Source organism: Schistocerca gregaria, chromosome 2 (assembly GCF_023897955.1).
Source record: "Schistocerca gregaria isolate iqSchGreg1 chromosome 2, iqSchGreg1.2, whole genome shotgun sequence".
NCBI lineage: Eukaryota > Metazoa > Arthropoda > Insecta > Orthoptera > Acrididae > Schistocerca > Schistocerca gregaria.
Genome location: NC_064921.1, coordinates 703,968,914 through 703,984,972, shown reverse-complemented (window position 1 = coordinate 703,984,972; position 16,059 = coordinate 703,968,914).

Below are 16,059 nucleotides of genomic sequence, written 5' to 3'. Positions count from 1 at the left end.
AGAATAAAAATCTGGATAACAGAGAAAAACGTGATAAATTTAAAAACTCGTAGTACCAGGAAAATCTGACACTTTCCCTGGAATATTTCGACGCCGCGCTGTAGCGACGGCGGTTCCCTGGTGACTCTCGGGCGGCCACTTCCGCGCCTTATCACCGTTGGGCTGCGACACGCTGGCTGAGACCACGAGGAAGTCCACAGCGTCCGGCGCCAGCTAGCACCGCGGAACGCTTCTGTGGGCAGAGGCCTCACTCTGTTCAAGGATGACTGACTGCCCAGCCGGAACAAGTATTCCGCGTCTCTCGTTCCTACAAGACCCGGAGATCACGGAAGGCCATGTGGATTCGTTACACCCTCTAGGCTGTGATCCAGCGGCCTATAAGTAGATGTTCTCGATAGTTTTAGTAGATATGTCTGCAATCGGTTACATCAGCAACTAATCCTATTGCAAGGTTAACCAGTAAAGCGACAGAAGCATGCAACACGTCATGTGTAACAGCACTATTTCTGTTGGACACTGTAACACTTCGGTTCAGTTTACAGTGATAAAAGCTATAGAAAGAATAATTTAAAATTAAGAATAGAATTTTTAGAGGAGAAAACAACGTAGAATCGGAGTTCGGTAATTGCAGATCAAAATTGTAGAATATCAGCAAGTAGTTTAACGTCTAAGTACAGCAAAGGTACGAAAGCTCCGTCATGGAGAAGGCAGTGACGTTACACTCTTGTGATTAGAAACCTATAAAAAGGCCTGATCGCCATATTGCCGCCCTTTTTCCTTGATTGTTTCGTTAAAGGGCGGGGAACACGTGTCAGTCAGCGAGACAATAATTAGATTGGATTTTATCGTGTTAAGATTCATGATAAACTGTTAGAATATTACAGATATTAAAAGTGATGTAGGGCACGATCTCTGACTGTTGATGGCAACGCAGTATTAAGGGGATTTTAGGACTTTAGTGCTAGCTTGGAACTTTACCGACATATAGACGACAGAAACTCAAATTATCTGCTGATACGAGTGAATTCAGAGGTACCGGTATTCAGATATTAACGTGTGGACTTTTGAAAGTGTCGTGTGCCGTTAGTTGCGAATCTGGATGAAGAGCGCGTGCATATCGGCATTTGCGGACTATTTAGATTCCTTCAGGCTAGGAATCTTTTAAATAGACCATCATCCATCACCATCTTAATCCTTGAATATAGAGTGAAAATGAAATACAAGAATGTTGTACTTATTTCATTTACCTAGTACTAATCAGTGAAGGTTTTACGGAACCAAAGCTATTCAGTAGTAAGTGAGCACCATCTAGCGGAAAGCGTAGGCATTAACTAACACGCTAACTGAAGTGAACGTTTACGTGTTTTACGGACTGCTTAATATGAACTTTTGTGACGCTTTGACGTCCCCACTCCCTCCGAAAGGTGGCGCAGGCTGTCTTAATCATAAAAGGGGAGAGGTTTACCCGGGAAAATTACTAAATGAGCAGACGTCGACGTGGAGTACCTAAAAAGGGAACCACAAGAGAGTTGTGGATGCTTTAACACTGAACGGATGATCGATAAGCTGTGACTTGGGCTACTTTTTGAAATGTTTCGTTTCAACTTCCCGTGCTAAATCTTGCGGTTAATAGATAATCTTATCTGTGACAAGAGAGTAAAAATCGAAGTCAAAGAACAGCTGTTGAGACGTTTCACACTAAACGCAGTGCTACCTCAGGGGGCAGTTACACCTCAGCAACTGTACATAACCTACACAGTGAACATTCCTAGACCTCGATGGTGGAATGAAGGAACAGCCTTGCGGATGATAATGAATACTGATGTCACGTCTCAACGTGTGACAAAATTATCGAACAGGCCAAAGGCTACAGGAAGACTGGAATCTTGACTATGAAGGTGAAGGATAAGACCGAACCACATTTGATATTGGGCACCTCACTAATTTGCAAGTACAGAAACCACAAAAGCTATAAATTCGACTATTAGCCAAGAAATCATACCACAAGCACTCGTAAAACACCTTGGAACTTACTTGGGCGCATAATTCAACTATCAAAAAAGAAAATCACAAAAAATTATAAAAGGAGAGAATAGACTAAACCGTGTAGGACTTATGAAATTTACAATTTGTGACGTCATTGTTAGCATACGAAATATTAGTTCGCCGGAATGCAGTCATGAATAATGTCACCCAATCAAACAATAATAGGATCATGTCTATGGGCAAGAGGGTGCTAAGATTAACTGGAAACTTAGCATACGACTTCCGTTTTCCCCTCATTTCATTGATTTCCCAACACAAAGAAAGTAAAGGACAGACTGAAAGAGCAATGCGCTAGACATGAACTCTACGATTAAAGCTTGAAGGATCTAAGAAATGTCTGCTGGTATTTTCAACTGCGAACAGTTCAAGCTAGATCAGATATATTCCACGAGGCACTGATAAACAATGAAAAAATAAGCAAGATCCTTCTTAGATCTACTACACCGACTAGAACACGTGATGGTCCAGCATAAAAATGACTCCATATCGAGAGACATTACTGACATGAGACTATACACAGTAGCAGAACGTAAAATACCATGACACAAGGCAAACAATCTCATCTGCAGTTTTTCTACAGGAAGGTTTCCCCTCAACTGTAAGATGAATGCCAGAATTAAGCAGTACGTATACGAGCATCTTCCTCCCTTCTACCTGCACTACACACTCCATACTAATCAAACTAGTGTTGTCCATGCACTAGTGGTAGCCATAATCCTGTGGTGCTGTAGTGGTTAGCACATCTGCCTAGTAAGCAGAAGACCTGGGTTCGAGTCCTGGCTATGGGACAAAATTTAATGCAGTGCTTCAGCTTTTATCCTTATCGAAAACAAAGAGTGCCAAACAAAATCAAAAGCAACTGGCTGAAAAGGGCTCTACCATAGAGCGCCATCTCCTTCAGAGGTCGAACGAAAAACTACCTAAATGCAATAATACGCAATTAAGCCAGGCATTATCATAATTTGGTCAAGGTGACCAGCTTTGCAGAAATACCTTCTTCCGCTTATATGTTGAAATATGGAATGCCGTATAGAGGAAACACATATGAAAAGAATAAATGTAGATGAACAAACTAACACCCACTTACTTTGTTACAGTGCACTTTTAGTACTAAAAACAAGATGAATCCTCTTAGGGATCCCCAAGTTAACAACTCGTGAATGATGGGCAGCGGGCTGTGCGCCGTACATCGCTAAAAGAAATTAAAGTTAAAACTACTTCAGTTAATTGAGGGATTATAAAGAGGCATAAAGCTCCTTACTTGTTGAGCAAATAGCCGGCCGCGGTGGTCTAGCGGTTCTAGGAGCGCAGTCCGGAACCGCGCGACCGCTACGGTCGCAGGTTCGAATCCTGCCTCGGGCATGGGTGTGTGTGATGTCCTTAGGTTAGTTAGGTTTAAGTAGTTCTAAGTTCTAGGGGACTGATGACCACAGATGTTAAGTCCCATAGTACTCAGAGCCATTTGAACCATTTTTTGTTGAGCAAATACAGGTCTCAGTGGATGAACAGTAATGAAATACGGCTGTCACAGGGACCATGGAAAAAGCATTCTTTCAAAAGCATTGACATACAATAAATTTTGGTCACACATGAGTAAACCACAATTTCTGGAAGATTAAGTTCCCTGCTGGAAATTCCTTGGGTAATGCGTCAGCCATCGTATTAACATGGCGAACTAAATTAATTTCATTCATTTTCCCAGTTTTAGCGGTTCCTTCCTTCAGTCCTCAAAACTCCCGTGCTGTTGCTCGCTAGGAACCTTCGCAGGGGATGAGATCTTTCCCTGGTTCATGTGGAGTTCTCGTGCCCGGTACTCTGCGTCCATTGTCGTTATCTGCTCACAATGTCTTCCCTGATTTTCTTTCCTGTTTCTTGCTATTGTGTGTTCCCATTTGTCGTTTTCATTGCTGGCTACAGGGCTGTCAGCGGTTTGGGGGACAGCGAGCTGGCCTGACGTCACTGCTCCGGGAGGTCCGTGCCGTCGCGCGAAGAGCCACTCGAGAGCGCGGCCGGGGTCTATGTAATCCCAACACTGTGCGGCGAACGGCACAAATTACGGCTCCATAGATTAACACAGAAACGTTTATGGGACCTCGATTGATCCCCTGCACTGCTAAAGTTCTAAATGCCTCTAATACGCGTCGCCAGCCTCGCACTGACAAGAGAAACAGGATTAAAATTGTCACTACTTCTATACCAGTTATAGAAACCTTTTAGCAATCCTTTTGGAAATACTCTCCTATGTTGCCACTAGATAGAAGAAGGAGCACCGCAACCACTGCCGCCGATAATCTCTCCCGCTAATACACTCTAAGACAAAAAGAAAGACGCAACAACGAAGGAATTATTCGAAAGGGACAAAAACCGGTAGATGTGATGTATATATACAGACAAAAATTATATTACAATTTCAGAGAAATAGGATGATTTATTCAAGAGACAGAGCTTCACAAACTGAGCATGTCAATAAAGCGTTGTTCCAGTTCTAGCCCTTATGCTATCAGCTCTTCAAAGTAGTTTAAATGGCTCTGAGCGCTATGGGACTTAACATCTGAGATCATCAGTCCACTAGCACTTAGAACTACTAAAACCTAACTAACCTAAGAACATCACACACATCCATGCCCGAGGCAGGATTCGAACCTGTGACCGTAGCGGTCGCGCATTCCCAGACTGAAGCGCCTAGAACCGCTCTGTCACAAGGAGCCGGCAGCAGCTATTCGGCTTGGCATTGACTGATAGAGTTTGTGGATGTCCTCTTGAGCGATATCGTGCCAGATTCTGTCCAACTGACGCGTTAGATTGTCAAAATACCTAGATAGTTGGACGGCCCTGCCCATAGTGTTCCAAACATTCTCAATTGGGAGAGATCCGACGACCTTGGTCAAGGTAGAGTTTGGCAAGCACCAAGACCAGCAGCAGAGCCGGCCAGAGTGGCCGTGCAGTTCTAGGCGCTACAGTCTGGAGCCGAGCGGCCGCTACGGTCGCAGCTTCGAGTCCTGCCTCGGACATGGATGTGTGTGATGTCCTTAGGTTAGTTAGGTTTAATTAGTTCTAAGTTCTAGGCGACTGATGACCTCAGACGTTAAGTCGCATAGTGCTCAGAGCCATTTGAACCGTTTGAACCAGCAGCAGAAACTCTCGCCGTGTCCCGGCGGGCATCGTCTTGTTGAAATGTAAAACCAGGATGCCTTGTCATGAGGAGCGAAAAATATCGTCGACGTACAGCTGTGCTGTAAGAATGTGGAGGATGACAATCAAAGGGGTCCTGCTATGAAACGAAATGGCGAACCATATCATCACTGCTGGTTGTCAGGCCGTATGGCGAGCGACAGCCAGGTTGGTTTCCCACCGCTCTCTGGGGCGTATCCAGACACGTCTTCGGCCCGCAATGTCAATGGCTCGAAAGGAACTGCCTTCGATGATGAGTCCCGCTTCGAACTGAGTCCCAGAGACCATCAAAAGAGTTTCAGGAAATACTCCAGACAGCACTGGGATACCAAACTGAATGTCGCCCGTCCTGCTCCCCGACAACCGGGAGTGGTGGTCTGGGGTGCCCTATCTTGGCCAGCAACGTCGCCAGACCCCCCCAACTGAGAATTTTTGGAGGATTATGGGCAGGGCCATTCAACCAATTCGGGATTGTGACGATCGAACGAGCCAATTGGACAGGATTTGGCACGATGTCCCTCAGGAGGACATACAACAACTTTATCAATCAACGCCAAGCCGGATAACTGCTAGTCTACGGCCCAGAAGTGGACCAATGAGTTATTTTGCTCAGTTTGTGAAGCTGTATCTCTTGCATAAATCTTCCATTTTTTCTGAAGTTTTTATGATTTGTTTGGCTGTTTGGCTTTCGTCCCATTCGGAAAATTCCTTTATGGAGCGTCGTTGTCATTTTTTAGTGTAAAAATGGATAACAGTCTAAATCTAAAAACAAAAAAAGGGAAAGGCAAGCGCAAAATCGCCACACTTAAAGTTTTCACACGAACAAATCGAGTTCACTGTTTTCTATCAGAGTTCTCCAAGCAAAAGCTCCACTTAGCTAATGGCTGCAACGCGGGCTCTTTTTAGCGAGCACGTACAAGGGATAGACAAAAATGTGGAAACACTAAAGATGCAACAGATTAACATGACTAATACAGCGTAGGAAAACCATTGGCATTCAGACAGTTTCCAATCGACTCGGAATGGATAACGAGAGGCCCAAGGAAACCTTACGCCATTGTTCCTGGAAAATACTGGCAACTTCATTCATCGATGATGGGGGTGAATAGCGACGAGGCAGCGATCTCCCCAAAGTAGACCGCAAAGGCTCAGTAAAATTGAGATCTGGCCACTGTGGTGACTACGGGAAAAGTGCAGTTCATTCTTGTGCCCACAAAAACAGCCTTGGACGGTGTAATGTGTGTCAATACGGTTCCAACTGGGGAACAAACACTGTACCATGGGATAGACCTGATCAGCTAATATGGTCACTCACTCTTTTATTGTAAAACGGGCACGAAAGGTAACCACGGTGCCCATGGAATACTACGATATGGCTGCCCAAATCATCATCGAGCATCCCGCCATGTTCCACACTTGCGACGGAAACTCGGCCAGAAGTAGGAACCAGTGTGAAACAAAGAATCATCCTACTAAATGACTTTCTTCCATACCTCCTCAGTCCAGGTTCTATGGCATTGGCACCACGCCCGAGGCAGGATTCGAACTTGCGACCGTAGCAGTCCCGAGGCTCCGGACTGAGCGCCTAGAACCGCAAGACCACCGCGGCCGGCAATGAGAGAGAGGCCTGGGTGTAAAACAATTTAGTGGAGGGGGCTGTTAGAAATTGGCTCGGACCCTGTTGGGACTGAGGTATTTCACGTGTTGCGTATATGAAGTCCGGTGTGAGAGCTCCTCAGTGGTCAGTAAAGTTGTTCTGCCTGTGTGGTAAACTTCGGAAGAGATCGTAAGTGCATTATTGAGCGCGGGTGTGGAGTTCGGCTTGGTTATTTGTCCGTTTAAATGCGATTTGGCGTATACAGAGGTTGAACAAAACTGCGGGAACACAACGATGCATTCTCGAGCATAAATTCACATGCTAGACAGCCTATAACTTGCACTGTTGTATTTGATCAGGAATGGCGCTTGTTGCGATGTCCTCAATACGTTGCAACTGTCAGTCGTGTTCTGTGTAGTTGGGAGTGCATTACGTCGGATTTAAGTGAACTCGAACGTGGAGCTGTTGTTGGTGTTCGTATGGTGGGTTCTTCCATAATCAAAGTAGCCACAATGTTTCCTGTTTGAAGAGGCACTGTTTCGATCACATCAACCGTTTACAGGGAAAGTGGAAAAAATGTGATCCCCTAAGTACAACGCGGACGAAAGGTATGTGTTGATTGATCCTAACGGACGGTAAAAACGATTGTGACGAAAAATAAGAGAACGACAACTGAAAAAGCCACTGTAGAACTGAATGTCGCACTCGCCAAACCTGTCAGCACCAAAACAACACGAGGGAGCTCCATAAGCAGGGAAATAGCAGGGAGAACTACAATTCCAAAACCACACATCAGTGATGCAAATATTCGTAACAGAAGAACGTGGTGCCAATGCCATAAACCCTGGACTGAGGAGGTATGGAAGAAAGTCATTTAGTCGGATGATTCTTTGTTTCACACTGGTTCCTACTTCTGGCCGAGTTTCCGTCGCAAGTGTGGAACATGGCGGGATGCTCGATGATGATTTGGGCAGCCATATCGTAGTATTCCATGGGCACCGTGGTTACCTTTCGTGCCCGTTTTACAATAAAAGAGTGAGTGACCATATTAGCTGATCAGGTCTATCCCACGGTACAGTGTTTGTTCCCCAGTTGGAACCGTATTGACACAGATTACACCGTCCAAGGCTGTTTCTGTGGGCACAAGAATGAACTGCACTTTTCCCGTAGTCACCACAGTGGCCAGATCTCAATTTTACTGAGCCTTTGCGGTCTACTTTGGGGAGATCGCTGCCTCGTCGCTATTCACCCCCATCATCGATGAATGAAGTTGCCAGTATTTTGCAGGTACAATGGCGTAAGGTTTCCTTGGGCCCCTCGTTATCCATACCGAGTCGATTGGAAACTGTCTGAATGCCAATGGTTTTCCTACGCTGTATTAGTCATGTTAATCTGTTGCATCTTTGGTGTTTCCACATTTTTGTCTATCCCTGTACGTACTCGCTAAAAAGAGCCCGCGTTGCAGCCATTAGCTAAGTGGAGCTTTTGCTTGGAGAACTCTGATAGAAAACAGTGAACTCGATTTGTTCGTGTGAAAACTTTAAGTGTGGCGACTTTGCGCTTGCCTTTCCTCTTTTTTTGTTTTTAGATTTAGACTGTTCTCCACTTTTACACTAAAAAATGACAACGACGCTCCATAAAGGAATTTTCCGAATGGGACGAAAGCCAAACAGCCAAACAAATCATAAAAACTTCAGAAAAATGAAAGATTTTAAGTCCCATAGTGCTCAGAGCCATTTCAACCATTTCTTCTTTCATTTATCTTCAGTAGCCGAGTGCATTTCCACTCCCATTCGTAGCACTACTGTGTAAAGTGCAGCTTTCTGCCGCGATTTTCATAGAAACCTACGGTAAATTTTAAGTTTTACAACGAAACTAAAAGCTTACCATGCTACGAGCTGTAGATTTCCGGTACATAAGGTTGCCGGTCGCTGTCTCCATGCTGAAATTCACGCACCCATATCTGTTATACACTCCAAGAAATGGAAAAAAGAACACATTGACACCGGTGTGTCAGACCCACCATACTTGCTCCGGACACTGCGAGAGGGCTGTACAAGCAATGATCACACGCACGGCACAGCGGACACACCAGGAACCGCGGTGTTGGCCGTCGAATGGCGCTAGCTGCGCAGCATTTGTGCACCGCCGCCGTCAGTGTCAGCCAGTTTGCCGTGGCATACGGAGCTCCATCGCAGTCTTTAACACTGGTAGCATGCCGTGACAGCGTGGACGTGAACCGTATGTGCAGTTGACGGACTTTGAGCGAGGGCGTATAGTGGGCATGCGGGAGGCCGGGTGGACGTACCGCCGAATTGCTCAACACGTGAGGCGTGAGGTCTCCACAGTACATCGATGTTGTCGCCAGTGGTCGGCGGAAGGTGCACGTGCCCGTCGACCTGGGACCGGACCGTAGCGACGCACGGATGCACGCCAAGACCGTAGGATCCTACGCAGTGCCGTAGGGGACCGCACCGCCACTTCCCAGCAAATTAGGGACACTGTTGCTCCTGGGGTATCGGCGAGGACCATTCGCAACCGTCTCCATGAAGTTGGGCTACGGTCCCGCACACCGTTAGGCCATCTTCCGCTTACGCCCCAACATCGTGCAGCCCGCCTGCAGTGGTGTCGCGACAGGCGTGAATGGAGGGACGAATGGAGACGTGTCGTCTTCAGCGATGAGAGTCGCTTCTGCCTTGGTGCCAATGATGGTCGTATGCGTGTTTGGCGCCGTGCAGGTGAGCGCTACAATCAGGACTGCATACGACTGAGGCACACAGGGCCAACACCCGGCATCGTGGTGTGGGGAGCGATCTCCTACACTGGCCGTACACCTCTGGTGATCGTCGAGGGGACACTGAATAGTGCACGGTACATCCAAACCGTCATCGAACCCATCGTTCTACCATTCCTAGACTGGCAAGGGAACTTGCTGTTCCAACAGGACAATGCACGTCCGCATATACCCCGTGCCACCCAACGTGCTCTAGAAGGTGTAAGTCAACTACCCTGGCCAGCAAGATCTCCGGATCTGTCCCCCATTGAGCATGTTTGGGACTGGATGAAGCGTCGACTCACGCGGTCTGCATGTCCAGCACGAACGCTGGTCCAACTGAGGCGCCAGGTGGAAATGGCATGGCAAGCCGTTCCACTGGACTACATCCAGCATCTCTACGATCGTCTCCATGGGAGAATAGCAGCCTGCATTGCTGCGAAAGGTGGATATACACTGTACTAGTGCCGACATTGTGCTTGCTCTGTTGCCTGTGTCTATGTGCCTGTGGTTCTGTCAGTGTGATCATGTGATGTATCTGACCCCAGGAATGTGTCAATAAAGTTTTCCCTTCCTGGAACAATGAATTAACGGTGTTCTTATTTCAATTTCCAGGAGTGTAGATATGGCTTGTTTCTATAATTGTGAGGACATGCCGAAAATTTCATTTTTCACTAGCACGGAATACCTACTTGTCAGACCATATCTTAAAAATGAGCCAGATCAACGATGGATGGAGAGCAAGAACGACGCGAGTGTCGGAAATGGTTCAAATAGTTCTGAGCACTACGGGACTTAACTTCTGAGGTCATCAGTCCCCTAGAACTTAGAACTACTTAAACCTAACTAACCTAAGGACATCACACACATCCATGCCCGAGGCAGGATTCGAACCTGCGACCGTAGCAGTAGCGTGGTCCCGGACTGAAGCGCCTAGAACCGCATGACCACTGTGGCCGGCACAACAGGAGTGACTTCACTAATTCTAGTAATGCTGTTACAGATGAGGGATGAATTTTACTATCGTTTGCACGATTGAAGTGCCAGCAGTGAAGAGTTCACTGAACGTTTGTGAAAGACAAATGTACACTTTGATGCTAAACGTATTGGTGAAAAGTACATAAATATTTTATGTCCATGCGAGAAAAAACAGCATGATTCTTCACTGAAAAGAAGAACGTTGTTTTGGTATATGTACGTTAATGTGTAACTCAAGTTTTTATCTTCCTTCATGTAGAAGCTGCAGTCTTTTGAAATCGGGTGAATATATCTGAAACTCCCTGCACGAGGGCCGTTCAGTAAGTAAAGAAACACATTTTTTTCTGTTCTGAGAGCAGTTTGGTTTCATTCAGGATACCAATGCACCATATTATTCCCCACTCTTTTAGGTACAAAATCCTATTTTCAACATAACCGCTTTTCAATTCGTGGGCTTTACACCACGTTATTGTGAAGTCCTGCATGTCTGCATGGTACCTCTCTAGTCGATGTCGCAGCCGACGTCTCGCTCAGTAACCTCCACAACCTCCCCATCATCCACATACTGCATGCCCCCGAGTGCATCCACATTGGATCAAAGAGGGGGAAGTCGGAAGGTGCGAGACCGGGGCCATAGGGCGAATGAAGAACAGCCCGCAAACGTTTTGTAAGCTCCTCTCGGGTGCGCAGATTTGTGTGAGGCCTTGTGTTGTCACGGAAAAGGAGAAATTCGTCTTGACTTTTATGGCGACAAACATGCTGCAGTCGTTTCTTCAGTTACCTAAGAGTAGCACGATACACTTCCGAGTTAATCGTTGCACCATGACGGAGGACACCAAACAGAATAACCACTTCAGAATGAAATAATAATTAAATCAAGAGCCTACGCTACCGATGGCGTTGATATACATCTACGGGGACAGTTGAAAATGTGTTCCCCGGTCGGGACTCGAACCCGGGATCTACTGCTTACAGGGCAGACGCTCTATCCGTTTTTATAGATCTCATTTTTTTCGCTTTTGTTCGTTGATCTGCTCGGAGCGGACGTCGTAAGATACCCGTTTAAGTTCGTTGTTGATCGATTAACTTAGTTTTTTATTAGAGATGGCAGCTAAACCTCTGACCAAACAAGCTGAGCTACCGTGCCGGCATCCATCTGAGCCACCGAGGGCAGAGAGAATAGGGCGACTGCAGGGACTTATCCCTTGCACGCTCCCCGTGAGACCCACATTCCCAACTTAATGTCCACACACTACATTCGTTGTGCCCCTGCCCATTAGACTCATTTCTCACGGCAGACAATCTTACAGAGTCCCTAAGAGTTCGGGCAATACGTGTGCATCCGCACAGAAGAAGGTCAATGGCCGGTTAGGCTCAACTATATATGAAGATGGTATCTGTTCTTTCTGACATGTCCGAAAGAACAGATACCATCTTCATATAACCCCTTTTACAGTCCCAGATAAACGTCGCCATAATTTTAGCAGCTGAGGTAGAGAGGTGGTGTGGCGCTCTCCATGGATTGCCGTTTTGTTTCCACTTCAAAGTGATGAACCCATGTTTCATCGCTTGTGACGGTGTTCGACAAAAAAGTTTCATGATTAGCATCGTAAAGCGCAAGCAGTTCCACACAAATGGGTCTTCGTTGCTCTTTATGGTTTCCTGTTAGGCGGCGGGGAACCCACCGGGCACAAACCTTTCAGTACCCGAAGTGGTCGACGAGCTGTTCAGCACTACCAACGTCCAACTGAGCAGCGAGGTGCCTGATTGCGACCATTCGATCAACTGGAATGAGATTGTCTGCGCGTTCCAACGTTGCATGAGTCATAGCTGTATGCGCCCGGCCAGCACGCCGGAGCTCAGACTAGTTTGCACGACCTCGTTGCCTCTCCCAACGGCTTGCTAGTGCTTTTGTTCACTGCCAAGTCTCCGTAGACATTCTGAAAGCGCCTATGAATATCTGCGATACGCTGGTTTTCCGCCAAAGGACCCTCAATGACAGTTCTCTGCTTGCAACCTACCTCTGTTACAGAGGCCGCTTTGAAGGCTATCAATACCTCCGCCACCTATCAGGACTTTTACATTATTGTAGGGACTGAAGCGGGAATATTCCGTGATGTCCCACAACAAATAACCCGTTTTTTCGACCGAAGTTGATGGAGAGAAAAAACATGATGTTTTATCTACTGAACGCCCCTCGCATGTTCAGCAAAAATCTGATCGATACGACATCGATTTTTCTTCAGTTTGAAATGAAATCACACGCTACTTTACTGCTCTACTGGCCTACGGCAAACGATCACTTTCACCAGGCTCCACTAGCCGCAACAGACGACAGTTCTTCCCGTTAACCTGTTTGACACTGTGCGGCACTTACTGACCCCTCCGTAAAAGCGTCTGCAGGTGTTTAGACTTTAGCAACATATGTTGCTACTGATATACCGACCCATTCACTGAATTATTTAAAAGCGAAAATGGAAATGGTCCGAGTACTGAGCCCCGTGGCTCGACGATACCGGCGTCTCTAGAGCGTGTCCTCCTGCGCGTCGCCTTACGACGTGGTGGGGGGCTGGCTGGCCGCCGCGTCACCCGGCACAGACTCCACGCCGCACCTCGCAGGGCCCAGCCGGCGGCTCGCGCTGCGGAGAAAGTGAGCGGCCGGCGCGTGCGGCGTGGGTCGCAGCCCGCCGCCCACGCGACCCGGCCCGGCCAGCGCTTACGGTCAGCCGCCTCACGCAGGCACCTGCCAGCCGGGCAACAGGCGCCGCTGCCACTGCCCTACCCAGGCTGCTGTGACGCTCGTGGACCTCACAGCCGCTCCACACCTCCGACCCAGCACTGCTCTGCCACAGTGGCAGACCTCCCCCTTCCACAACACTTACTTCGACGGCTGTGACCAAAATAGGCATCACAACGCCATACCCGCTGTGTGGCGCCGTCAGACGAAAAACGCTTTGATTTGTCCGTTTTACAGCTTTATTGCCACATACACAATGCAGCAGCGACGAAGGTCAGCACCAGCTGCACCTTCAGTATTTGTGCGATATCACGTGTTCACATGCGATTTCAGGACTCCTTAGAAAGATGCACTGCCCTTTGTTTTGCAGCGAGCATGATGCAGGGGCAAAGACTTGCACTCGTCGCTGTGCGTAAAGGGGGCTACGAGACTCTCGAAAACAAACTAAAATTATACACTGAAGAGCCAAAGAAACTGCTACTCCTGCCTAATATCTTGCAGGGCCCCAGCGAGCACATAGAAGTGCCGCATCGCGACGTGCCATGCCATGAACTCGATTATCGATTAACGTCTGAAGCAGTGCTGGATGGAATCGACACGATGAATTCTGCAGGGCTGTCCATAAATCCGTAAGAGTTCGGGGGGGGGGGGGGGGGTTGGAGATCTCTTCTGAACAGGACGTCGCAAGGCATCCCAGGTATGCTCAATGATGTTCGTGAATGTGGCCAGCGAAAGTGTTTAAACTCAGAAGTGTGTTGCTGGAGCCACTGTAGCATTCTGGATCAGGGGTCCCATGTTACACCAACGGCTCACGCCTCACACCATTACAGAGCCTCCACCAGCTTGAACAGTACCCTGCTGACATACAGAATCCATGAATTCGTGAGGTTGTTTCCATACCCGGACACGTCCATCCGTTCGATACAATTTGAAACGAGACTTGTCCGACCAGGCAACATGATTCCAGTCATCAACAGCCAAATGTCGGTATTGACGGACCCAGGCGAGGCGTAAAGCTCTGTGTCGTGCAGTCATTAAGGGTACACGAGTGGACCTTCCGCTCCGAAAGCCCAAATCGATTATGTTACGTTGAATAATTCGCACGCTGACACTTGTTGATGGCCCAGTATTAAAATCTCCTGCAATTAGCAGAAGGGTTTCACTTCTGTCACGTTGAAGGATTCTCTTCAGTCATCGTTGGTCCCGTTCTTGCAGGATCTTTTTCCACCACAGCGATGTCGGAGATTTGATCTTTTACCGGATTCCTAATATTCACGGTACACTCCTGAAATGGTCGTACGGGAAAATCCCCACTTCATCGCTATCTCGGAGATGCTGTGCCCCAACGTTCGTGCGCCCACTGTAACACCACTTTGAAACTCACTTAAATCTTGACAACCTGCCATTGTAGCAGCAGTAACCGATCTAACAACTGCGCCAGACACTTGTTGTCTCATACAGGCGTTGCCGACCGCAGCGCCGTATTCTGCCTGTTTACATATCTCTGTATTTGAATACACATGCCTATACAAGTTTCTTTGGCTCGTCAGTGTAGTATCAAATGTACTGGACTTTTTTTTTTTTTACTGATCCGGCCAACAATGAAGAAGAGAAGAATAATAATAAAAAATTCTCAAATTTATGAAATGAAAAAAAGCTTGTAGTATTTCCGAATCGATTGTATTCAGTGTTAACAATGCAGTAACATGGGCAGAATCTTCAGATGTGAGGCCGTATTTTGATTCTCCGCGACAGTGATATAATCGGAAACGGAAAGCTAACGGAATTTGATGATTTTAACAAAACAGCGTATATACAGAACTTATTGTAATGGTTTATTATGAGAGCGGAGAGTATCCGACCTCCGTTCATCGTCTTCCTCGTTCACTTGCTTTTCAATTCAAAAAGTGTAATGACGGACTAAAATATTTAATGGTATGTATTTCTTCGGACACGGACGAAAGAACAGATACCACGTATGTAGTTAAGGCGAGGACTGCCAATGATCACTTCACTGCGAACACACACCACGCTCCAATTCTTACGGGAATCAACAAAATGTCACGAGTAATGAGAATAATCAATTGTGCGTAGAAAAGTTAAGAAATTTCAGATTTGCCCATTCATTAAAATCAATACATACTGGCAGCTACAGTCATAAATTCCTTTACGTCTTAAATATTTTAAAAAATTTCAGCAGCGAGAGCGAAATTTTGGTGTGTAATGCACTTATTGCATGCTGAGGAAAACAGTCATGTAGTTCTTGGTTTCGTGGTCTTGAATGCGAACAATGGTTTGATGCATGCTACCCTATTCTACTCTATATTGTGCAAGACTCTTCATATCCGAATATATACTGCAATTTACATCCTTCTGAATGTGTTTCCTGCATTCATTTCTTGGTCTCTCTCTACGATTTTTACTCCCCAAACTTCCTTTCAATAGTAAGTCTCACAATGTGTCCTACCAACTTCTTCGAATCATATTGTGCCAAAAATTCCTTTTCTCCCCAATTCTGTTCAGATCCTCCTCTTATAAATGCCGTCTGGCTTCTGTACAAGTTCCCAATAACCTTTCGTTCAATGTATTTTACACCTGCTACCCTCAGAATTTCAAACAAAGTATTCCAGTCAGTGTTGTCAAAAGCTTTCTCTAAGATTATAAATGCTAGAAACTTATATTGGCCTTTCCGTAACCTATGCTCTAAGATAAGTGGTACGGTCAGAATTGCCCCGCCTGTTTCTACATTTCTCCGAA